Consider the following 12,163-nt stretch of genomic DNA (forward strand, 5'->3'; position numbering starts at 1 on the left):
TTTAAATAAAACTATTGTGAATAAATACAGAGAATGAGCGAGGGAGAGGTGAGGCGGGTCGCTGAATGAGAGTGGATCAATTTAATTTTAAAGGTCACCCGGTGTGTATATCCCTCAAGAGGCTCCCGCTCCGCGGCGGCGTGGCTGATGTCCTAGTGAAAATGCCCCGCCGCGCTGTATCGAGGATGATGGAGTGCGTGGACAGAGTTTAATATGTTTTCTGAGTGTCTTACGCAATGTTGCAGGTGAGTGACTCACAGCGGCGTTGAGCTTTAATAAAAGACAATTCAGATCTGTTCCCAATATCAGATCACGCTAATTCTGTACCGGATTTAACAGCATTAAAACCGTGCTGAATTCATTTATTCTGTAATAAATAAACGAGCAAATTAAGAAAGTATGAGAGGTTTTAATTTCATTCCATTTGAGGAACAAATTCGCAGTGCAATGAAATTATGTTTCTCCAGAATATAAAAAACAAACTCTGTACAATATAGACCTGATGCGTGCCAGTTTCATCATTATAATGCTTTTGATGTTTTTTTTTTTGTTGTTGCAACTGCACTTGAGGATACATTCAAAGGTCTTTCTGGATTGACTCACCTCCATTTTTTCGTAAAGTTATTTATTTTTTAAAAGCATTAACACCACGCCGAATTCATTTATTCTGTAATAAATAAATGAGCAAATTAAGAAAATAAGAGAGGTTTTAATTTAATTCCATTTGAGGAACAAATTTGCAGTGCAATGAAATTATGTTTCTCCAGAACATAAAACAAACTCTGTACAATATAGATGATAAATTATAACGTGCAACACATTATGTACTTATTCTGTACAACACAGGAAACTCTTGCTCTTCCTCTTCTCTGGGCCGGTCCTGATGAGTGCCAGTTTCATCATTATTATGCTTTTGATGTTTTTTTTTTTTTGTTGCAACTGCACTTGAGGATACTTTCAAAGTTCTTGAAATTCTTCTTTCTGGATTGACTCACCTTCATTTATTCTTTAAGTTATTTCTTTTTAATAGCATTAACACCACGCCAAATTCATTTATTCTGTAATAAATAAATGAGCAAATGAATAAAGTATGAGTGAAATGAAGTCAAGAGGTTTTATTGTCATTCCATCTGAGTAAAAGTGTGCAATGCAATGAAATTATGTTCCTCCAGAACATGAAATAAACTCTGTACAGTATAGATGATAAAGTGCAACGTGCAACACATTGTTCTTATTCTGTACAACAAAGGAAACTCTTGCTCTTCCTCTTCTCTAGGACGGTCCTGATGAGTGCCAGTTTCATCATTATTATGTTTTTGATGTTTTTTTTTATTGCAACTTTCAAAGTTCTTGAAATTGAAGTTCACCTTCATTTTTTCTTAAAGTTATTTTTTTCTTCACTTAGTCCCGCAGGACACATTTAACACCTGACAAGAAGTGTCATGTCATTTTAGTCTTGTGAGATCTCTGAGCACGATATCTCGTCACACCCCTATTGATAAATGGCTTTACAGTGGCTTGCAAAAGTTCATATTCATATTCATACCCCTTAAACTTTTCCACATTTTGTCACCCTTCACAACCACAAACTCAAATGTGTTTCATTGAGATTTTAAGTGATATACAAAACACAAAGTATTGCACAAAGTAACTGTGAAGTGGAACAAAAATGATACATGGTTTTCAACATTTTAATCAAATAAAAAACTAAAAAGTGTGACGTGCAAAAGTATTCATCCCTCCTATAACAATACTAAGTAGAGCCACTATTCGCTGCCATTACAACTTTAAGTTCGTTGTGGTTTGTCTCTACCAGCTTTTGCACATCTAGAGACTGTAGAGATTTTTGTCCATTCTTCTTTATAAAACAGCTGAAGCACAGCCAGACTGGATGGAGAGCATCTGTGAACAGCAAATTTCACGTCTCTCCACAGAAGCTCAATGCAATTAAAGACTGGGTCATTATAACACATGAATATTCTCTGATTTAAACCATTTATTCCACTGTAGCTCTGTAGTGCTGTATGTTTAGGTTTAGGTCATCGTCTTGCTGGAAGGTAAATCTCCCTCCCAGTCTCAAGTCTTTTACAGCCCTGTGTTTATTTCCATCCATCTTTCCACCAACTCTGACCAGCTTCTCTGTCCCTGCTGAATAAAAGCATCTCTACAGCTTGATGCTACCACCACCATGTTTCACAGTGGGGATGGTGTGTTCATCAGGGTGATGAGCAGTGTTACTTTTCCTCCTCATATAGCACTTTGCATTTGGGCCAGAAAATTCAACTTTGGTCTCATCTGATCACAGAACCTTCTTCCACATGTTTGACAGATTTGTCCACCTGAGTTGAGGATTTCTGCAGCTCATCCAGAGTGACCATGGGCCTCTTGGCTGATTCTCTAACCAGTGCTCTCCTTTCTTGATCTGTCAGTTTTTCAGGTAGGTTTGCAGGTGTAGAATATTTTTCTCTAATTTGTGGATGATGTATTCTAAAACAGTACTCTTTGGGATGCTCAAAGCTTGGGATATTTATATTTTTATATAACCTATCCTTGCTTTAAACTTCTCTACAACTTTATCTCTAACCTGTCTGGTGAATTCCTTGGTCTTTATGATGCTGTTTGCCTACTGGAACTCAACTGGAACCCACCTCAAGCCCATGTTCCACCCGTGTAAACCCCTCCCGCATGATGGTGTTGGCTGGGCCGTGGTTTGATCTGATCAGTGTGGGTGAATGCGGGCGAGACTGTGAGATTATGAAAGAATGAACTGTGGAAAGGAACAGGCTGGAAGCCAGTGGGAGCTAATGGCGAAGTGTTCACACTCTGGCCGTGCCCAGGAAGTGCCCCAACACACACACACACCACACACACTGTGACTCGGCCCAGTCCATTATCTCAGCGGAACAAAGCGTCTACACTCTCAGCAAACCTCGACGCTCCAATCTGGCAGTCCTGCTTGACTGGCATGAAAAATCCGAGCAGATGAATAGGAGGACGCTGCCAAGAACACGAGAATGAGATCAGGAGTGTGATTCACATGTTCTTAGACAAAAGACCAATTGTTTGGGAGGGTCACTCCAGCTGAGGCCACAAATGGGCACTATCAGTGCACAGCGAATTTCTCCATAATCAGAAGAAGTGCCTTGTGTTTACAGTGCATGATTACTGCAGTATTACTGATCACATGACTCAACAAAACCACTGCTGTAGGATCAGAGATAGGAGTGTTGTACTCATACTGTATGCACAATGCTGCCATTGATATCAGTATCGTGTTACTTAGTAACACATTACTGTAATCTGAATGTTTTTTTCAGAAAAAAGTAATCAAATGTGTTACTATTTCCAAACTAGTAATCAGTAGTGATGTCAAACTCGAAATGCGTAATCAAACTGAATTGATTCATTTGAATAACGGTGTTCCGAAACACTGTTTCGAAGTCCGTATCAAAAGAAGAAAGCCACGTGACTGTTCCTAAAACTGGTTTCGTTACGTCACGCAGTTTCGAAACGTTTCGAATCTTTTCACGCGTTTTAGTCCACACTTAAGTTCAAGCAGCTGGTCTGAGATCAGAATGCTTGGTCTCATATCTGCCCAGAGGAAAAGAAGACCCTATGGATTACTGGCTCAGACACTCTGCCGTCTTTCCTCACTTGTTTCAATTATAAAAAAATATCTCTCAATTCCAGCTACCCAGCCGTCCAAGCACTGTGGAACAGATCCTGTTTATTAATAAAAACAACTGATTAATTGTAATGTTTAATAAATAAAGTATTACACAAGTATTTCCCTACCTTGCAATGTATAATGAATAATGTCAGGTAAAATAATACGTTTTCATGACTCAAATTTATTTATGGACAAAACATGCTATGGGGGAATATTTCCTTAATTTTTTTATAAAAAAAACATATTACTTCTGTTTCTGTTAAGAAAAAGTTGTGGATTTAGGCACTGGTTGCCTAAAGCGGTCAGTAAAGGACCCCCTTCTGGGGGCTCGTAAACTACCCAGCTCTGAAGACCCCCGGCCCCCCTGCACTCGCTGCTGCATTTCAGAATGAGAGGAATAATTGAATAGAGGTGCTCTAGATGTGATACATATTCCATCAGCGCTGAAATTAATTTCACTGTTCTAATGGAATGACAATATGCTCTCTCTCTCTTTCTTTCTCTCTCTCTCTCTCTCTCTCACACACACACTCGCTACCTATATCTGTCTCTCTCTTTCTCTCTTTCTCTCTCTCATACACACTCTCTCACACACACACACACACTACCTATATCTGTCTCTCTCTTTCTCTCTCTCTCATACACACTCTCTCTCACACACACACAATCTCTCTACCTATATCTGTCTGTCTGTCTCTCTCTCTCTCTCATACATACTCTCTCTCCCTGTGTCTCTCTGTCTTTAACTTAGTCTCTGTATTTCTTTCTTTCTCACTATCTTTCTCTCTTTCTATCTTTCTCATAGTCTCTCTTTCTCTCTTAAGCTGTCTCTCTATATCTTTGCCTCTCTCACCCCCTTTGTTACTTTATCTCACTTTTTCTCTTTGTCTCTCTATCTCTTTCTGTCTTTTTCTCTGTCTCTCTCTCGCTTTCTGTCTCTTAGTCTCTATTTCTTTCACTTTCGCTGTCTGTCTTTCTCTCAGTCTCTCTTTCTCTTTTATTCACTAATTCTATATCCCTCTCTATCTTTGTCTCGCTCTGTTTCTTTCGATCTCTCAGTGTCTGTCTCTCTTTCAGTCTATCTATCTATCTATCTGTCTCTCTTTCAGTCTATCTATCTATCTATCTATCTATCTATCTATCTATCTATCTATCTATCTATCTATCTATCTATCCCCTCTCTCTCCTCCCTTTTGCTGTCTGTGTTTCTCAATCTCTTTCAGCTTCTCTTCCTCTCTCTCTCTCTCTTTCTATCTTTTCCTCTCTCTCTTTCTCACTCTCACTCTCTCTCTTTCTGTCTCTTAGTCTCTATATCTTTCACTTTCGCTGTCTCTGTCTTTCTCTCAGTCACTCTTTCTCTTTTATTCACTAATTTTATCTCTCTCTATCTTTGTCTCGCTCTGTTTGATCTCTCAGTGTTTGTCTATCTATCTATCTATCTATCTATCTATCTATCTATCTATCTATCTATCTATCTATCTATCTATCTATGTCTCTCTCAGTGTTTCTCAATCTCTCTTTCAGCTTTTCTCTTACTTTCTCTATATTGGTCTCTCTCTCTCTCTCTCTCTCTCTCTCTCTCTCTCTCTCTCTGTGTTAGTGTGTGATTCTGGTCAGGACATTGTCTGCAAGCAAATCAGATGAGGGGGATGTGAACACAATACGTATAATTTTCCGCCGACTTAATAGCAGTGTTTGTATATGCATTTGCTGGAGAGCAAGAGAGCGAGTAAACCAGAGAGAGAGAGAGAGAGAGAAACAGAGAGAGAGAGAGACAGAGAGAGAGATAGAGGAAGAGAGAGAGAGATGCATTTGTTCCCTTGTTTGAATTGCGATCATTTATTGGTCTCTTTCAGAGCTCGCTTCACTGGAGTTCAAATACCTGGATTAATGATGTGGTCAAGTAAGTACAAAGTGAAATAAACAAACGCCCCCGGCCCCGCCCCCGCTCCACGAGTAATGGCCCCGCCTCGTTCACAAACAAAGAGCACACAGCCGCGGGCCCTCGCTCAGACATACTAATGATCTTTGACCAGACGTTGTTAATTAACAGTTGTCTGGAGTGTTTTGATCTGAACGCTGCTTTTTCCTAAAGGCTTTTAAAGAAAATACGCCCATCTGATCCGTCGCCGGCTATAATAAAATCATGATTTTACGTTATATAAAGGTTTGCGACCCCGTACACAGAGCAGCTTGTAGTCGTGTTGGTTGATTCAGCTGTGATTCATCCTTACACAACCATTTCATTTTCTAACCTATAAACAGACCATTTCCATTAGATTGATATCCCTGCTAAAGAAATCAGCCCAGGTGATCAGTGATCTAACTGGTTGGCTCTCAGAGGCTTTTTGGGTTCTGTACCTCTTGGTGAAATATTGTGTTGCTGTTCATGGCAGGGCTTTCAATTGGCAATTTTCTGCAGGATAATGCTCATCCACACACTGCTAACGGTTCCAAGGACAGCAACACTTACAGCTTTGGAAAAAATCAAGAGAGCACTTCAGTTTCTGAATCAGTTTCTCTGATTTTGCTATTTGGAGTCTGATTCCACATGTATCGGAGGAGGTGTGTGCTAGTCTTCACCCTCCTGGTGCTGGGGTATCACTAGGGGGATGATAGAGGGAGTCCTAATGAGTGGGTTGGGTAGTTGGCCTTGTACATTGGGGAGAAAATGGGATACAAATTGAAAAAACCATAAAAACATATATATAGCTATGGAAAAAATGAAGAGATCACTTCAGTTTCTGAATCAGTTTTTTTCTGATTTTGCCATTTATAGGTTTATGTTTGATTAAAATGAACATTGTTGTTTTATCCTATAAACTACAGACAACATTTCTCCCAAATTCCAAATAAAAATATTGTCATTTAGAGCATTTATTTACAGAAAATGAGAAATGGCTGGAATAACAAAAAAGATGCAGAGCTTTCAAACCTCAGATAATGCAAAGAAAACAAGTTCATATTCATAAAGTTTTAAGAGTTCAGAAATCAATATTTGGTGGAATAACCCTGGTTTTTAATCACAGTTTTAATGCATCTTGGCATATTCTCCTCCACCAGTCTTACACACTGCTTTTGGATAACTTAACTATGCCACTCCTGGTGCAAAAATTCAAGCCGTTCAGTTTGGTTTGATGGTTTGTGATCATCCATCTTCCTCTTGATTATATTCCAGAGGTTTTTTAGTTTGGTAAAAAAAAAAAAGCTGTATTTTGCCTACAGGTTGCCAGATTTATCACCAATTGAGCATTTATGGGCGAGGCTATACACGATGCCAGCATTGGCAACCTATGAGTGGGCAGGATCTAATACCTGTAGATGCATTAACACTGTATGTTTTGTTATTAATGTGTAACTACACAGTTATTACACACACCTACTATAAAATACTGTAGATCTTCAACATGATTTGTAAAAGCCTATAAGGAAAGTGTGCCCAGACCTCCACCAGTGAAGCTATGCAGATCTAATGTCTCAGCTCATGTCTCACTGTATAAAATGCCTGTAGGATTTATCTAAAACAGGTTTGGTTAACCCACATGGCTGGTGTGTGAGCTCAAACCCCCTAAAGCTCTCCTCCCACACACACTTCACCACATACAGCAGTGTGCCAGAGCTCATATATATATATATGCAACAGTAAACCTGACAGGCCAAGCGTATATATGGACTGTATTTCAAAGTAACTTTGATTTTTACAGATGTTTATTTGTAAAAAAAAACATGTATCTTTATCCATGCAGTCACAAAAACCATCAAAAACATTAAGGATGAAACTGGCTCTCATCAGGTCCACCCCAAGAAAGGAAGAGCAGGATTTTCCTGTGTTACACACAATAAGTTCTTCAGAGTTTTACAAAGTATTTTGAAAGTTTTAACACATTTAAGTTACTACATCAATCCGTATGTGTTCTTTCATAGTCTGGATGCATTCAGTATTCATTCACAATATAGGAAAAAAAATATGAATGAGAAGGTGTGTCCAAATTTTTGACTGGTACTGTATATATAGTTTTTTTTTGTTTTATCTACATGTTATCTATCTTGCATTTTAGCTTGTATTATCATATAATTGTGAGACATTTGCACACTGAAGAATTTCACACTGTTTATAAATATGAACAAAAAAAACTAAATATTTAAATATTTGAGAAACAAAATTTGGGGATTTTTGTGAAATTCACTTCATTTTGGATGCATTATCCTTGAACCCCTTAAACCTCTTATCCTTGGTTGGCCAATAGCCAAAGTCTAACCCTTTCACTTTAGAAAAATAAGGTTCTGTAAGTGTTTTTTGACTGTAATTCCATAAAAAAATTAAATACAACTGTCAACAACAAACTGTCTACAACTAACAAGCAAAAAAAAGCCAGCTGTTAGCATACATTGCATCATACATTATATTTTATGCAATTTAGATGGTGTCGTAAACCCAGCCGTCAACCGTATTAGCCTTGTTAGTGTTTTTCGGTTGATGTGCTCTTTTACAGACCCTTCGATGAAACTGGCTCTCATCAGGACCACCTTAGGAAAGGAAGAGCAAGAGTTACCTCTGTTGCACAGGATATGTTAATCAGAGTTATCAACCTCAGAAACCACAAGTTTACAGATAACCTCCCCAGATAAGAGCACCTAAATGGTATATACAGCTCTGGAAAAAATAAGAGAGCACTTTAAAATGATGAGTTTCTTTGATTTTACCAAATTGTAAACCTCTGGAATATAATCAAGAGGAAGATGGATGATCACAAGCCATCAAACCAAACTGAACTGCTTGAATTTTTGCACCAGGAGTGAGCAGCATAAAGTTATCCAAAAGCAGTGTGTAAGACTGGTGGAGGAGAACATGCTGAGATGCATGAAAACTGTGACTAAAAACCAGGTTTATTCCACCAAATATTGATTTCTGAACAGTTGAAACTTTACGAATATGATTTTCTTGTTTTCTTTGCATTATTTGAGGTCTGAAAACTCTGCATCTTGTTTTTGTTATTTCAGCCATTTCTCAGAGAAACTGATTCAGAAACTGATTTTTGTCCAGAGCTGTATAATTCAAAGTAACTGATTTTTACAGATCTCGATCATACGTTGTATTATACGCAAATTAGACGGTGTCGTAAAGCTAGCCGTCATCCGTATTAGCCTCGTTAGTGTTTTTCAGTTGATGTGCTCCTTTACAGGGCCTTCGGCGGCGGCGGGTGTCATACACCATAATGGAAAGTGCATTTAAAATAGTCCTCCTGGATCTCATTTTACGAATCATTAATAATAAATTGGTGCCATCGATCCTAATGTTAACCGCAGCCCCCAACCGACTCCTGAATCCGGTGACTTTTCAGGAAACTTTTGTATCCGTGGATCAGTTATTCCCCTCGCTGTGTATTACTGAAGAGCAGCCGGGGGGTGGGGGGGGCTTTATTCAATAGAGGGGAGGTTAATAAGCCATACAAGCTTTTTCTGTGGCTCTTTTATACGCCGCGACGGCCCCCGACTGTATAACAGTACAATAACTCTAACTGTGTGCTGACGGGTGGTGTGTACGGCACGGCGGTTCTCTAGAACAAAACAGTTGCTGACCTTGTCCTTTAATTAGCCATTTAAGGTGGAAGGAAGGGATTAAAGGTGTAATTCAGCTCAGACCGCCTTAAACTTCACTCTTCACTGCTGAGCATCAAGCTAATGTGAAACTGCATGAAGAAACAAAGGCTTATGTTTATCTTAAACAATATATATGTGTATATCTTTATCTGTGGAGCCGCAAAGACCATCAAAAATGTAATGTAATGTAATGATGAAACTGGCTCTCATCAGGTCCGCCCCAGCAGAGGAAGAGCAAAAGTTACCTCTGTTGCACAGGATAAATCATGTGTTCCTTCATAGTCCATCTCTGAATGGCTTAAAAACAAAATAGTTCTGCAGGTCTTTAAATGTTGTTCTGGGTTCTTTTGGGATCTCCTGGATGAGTTCTTCATGCCCTTTTGGAGTAATTTCGGTCGGCCGGTCACTCCTGGGAAGGTTCACCAGTGTTCCATGTTTTTTCTCCATTAGTGAATAATAGTGAATCACTGTGATTTCTGAAGTCCCAAAGCTTTAGGAATGACTTTATAACCTTTTCCAGACTTTTGAATTTCTTCTTTAATCTGCTTGTTGGTTTTATCATCTAAAAAAATGTAGTATGACAAAAGTGCAAAAACTAAAGAAATCTATAAAAGGGCAAATACTTTTTTACAGTTTCTTTAACCCTTAGAACCCTACAGACTAAAATCTCACCTTGTGTTCTCAGCTTAATTACTCAGATATCCCTTCCCACATAAACATAATCCATATATGGTTAGAAAGGGCAGAACTTACTCTTTCTAAAAATAGTGATCACATCCCAGTGCAGTAAAGCTAAATCTACAAGAAACCCATTGAGAAAAACACCTAAAAAAGTGAAAGATCTCCTTCCCCAACCAATATTATTTACCTTTAGTGCTTCAAACATATTTATATGATGTTTCAAACCAAATAATATCAGTAAATAAAGACTCAAAAGTGTCCACAGAAAAAAAAGTGTGAAACTCCCTGCTTTACTCAAACTAAAGCTAGGTATGATGTGCGCACTACTTAGTTTTTATTTTACTTGCACATTTTTACTAAGTAGTTATTTTGCACTAAACATTTTTATTTATTTAGATTAAAAAGTTTACATTTTTGTATATATATTAGTTTTCTTTGTGTGTCCTGATTAAAATACTGAAAGGCATAGGCTGCTCTGAGTGTCAGGTTTTTAGTATCTACATGTATCCTAGAGGTGTGATTATTGATTATCAAGAAAAATAACTCCACCTGATGCTGTTTCTCCATGTATTTTATCAAAGTAATAATTAATAAGCCATGTAATGAACTCAAATCATCAATATTCTTATGATTTCAACTCATAAACACTCTAGTCTAAGCATTTTTGAAAAGATATCTTAGGTGTGAATATATTTAAAGTCTATACATTCAAAAATAAGTAAAAAAAAAAAAAAGACGCTTGGTAAAATTTTGACCAAAACATGATCAGTTCCAGTAAAATATAACAATTCTGCTTCCTTTTACATTTTAAATGATTATATATTTGAGCAGCCGTATGTCTTCTGGAGTAAAAGAGATCAGGGCATGTGTCTGTATGATATAATTACTGTGTTATAAGACCTGAAAGAAGAGGAAGTGACAAAAACTGAGAAAAAAACTCACCAAAACAGCCTAGAGTTCAAAGGGTTAAAGTATCTCAACAGTGGTAGACTTGTGATGGCCTAACCTCCTAACAGTTAAAACATAAAATTGAATCTGTGTTAAAACCATGGTTAAACCAATTGGGAATTGGGAACAGTGGTCATTATTTCAGCTTTTTAGAGCCACAAAACACACTGGACTGGGAATAAAACAATAATAATGGCGCATAAAGTGTAGAAATCCAGCTTTTGTTAGCCTTTGTTCGCAGGTACGTCTATATTAAGTGAACCACGTGGGAATTAAACACCTGTTTATACAATGAACCAAAAGTAATTTGTCACTTGTCTTAGCCAGCTATGTGTCCCAGCATCGATAGGTCACGCTCTGGAGAGCTAGCAGGAGTTGTGGAATCAATTCCAGTTGTGGCATTTGCATGTGCAGACTGTTACTACTGTTGTGTGTAAACACGAGGATGAAAGAGGTGTCAGTTTCAGGCCTTCATGAAGACAAATCAATGGGAATAATCAATCAGACTAAGGCAGTTTGAGACAGCAGTGCGTCAGACTCAGACCGTAGCTCTCCGCCACGTTTTTAACAATGCAGTTTGGAGTTAAGCTCAAACAAACCACCTGGACGAATAGAATAGCTGGAAGCAGAAGAAGACCTTACAAAGCACACTTTCAGTATTTCAGCATTTCAGGAGGTTTTTGGAAGCTGTGGAAGAGATCAAACCCCCCTCTCCATCAGCACAGATTTGTTAAAGGCTGCCGTGAAGCGAAGAGCCGGAGAACAGCAGGAGATCGGACAGTTTAGAACAAGATGCAAAGCACAAGAACAGAGCAATGACCTCGAAATCGAAAGACTGCAGAGCAAAAAAAAAGAAAGACGGAGAACTTTTTCAGGGTCAAGAAGTTGAATGTTCTCGACAGAGCCAGACGAACCCCACTGAGAAGCATTTCCCTGAATGGAAAACTTTTTATAAAAAAATATTCAATTCAAAAAGCTTCGAAAACAAGCCAGCACTTCTAAATTGGGCCGTCTAAACTGCAGGCCTGACAAAAAAAAATCTTTGGAGAAAGTACCCAGCCGGCAGTTATGTGTTGTACAGCTCTGGAAAAAAATAAGACACCACTCCTGCACCAGGAGTAAAGACATGAAGTTATCCAAAAGCAGTGTGTAAGACTGGTGGAGGAGAACATACCAAGATGCTTTAAAAAAAACTGTGATTAAAAACCAGGGTTATATCCACCAAACTCTTAAAACTTTATGAATATGAACTTGTTTTCTTTG

Source organism: Astyanax mexicanus, chromosome 2, assembly GCF_023375975.1.
Source record: "Astyanax mexicanus isolate ESR-SI-001 chromosome 2, AstMex3_surface, whole genome shotgun sequence".
Lineage (NCBI taxonomy): Eukaryota > Metazoa > Chordata > Actinopteri > Characiformes > Acestrorhamphidae > Astyanax > Astyanax mexicanus.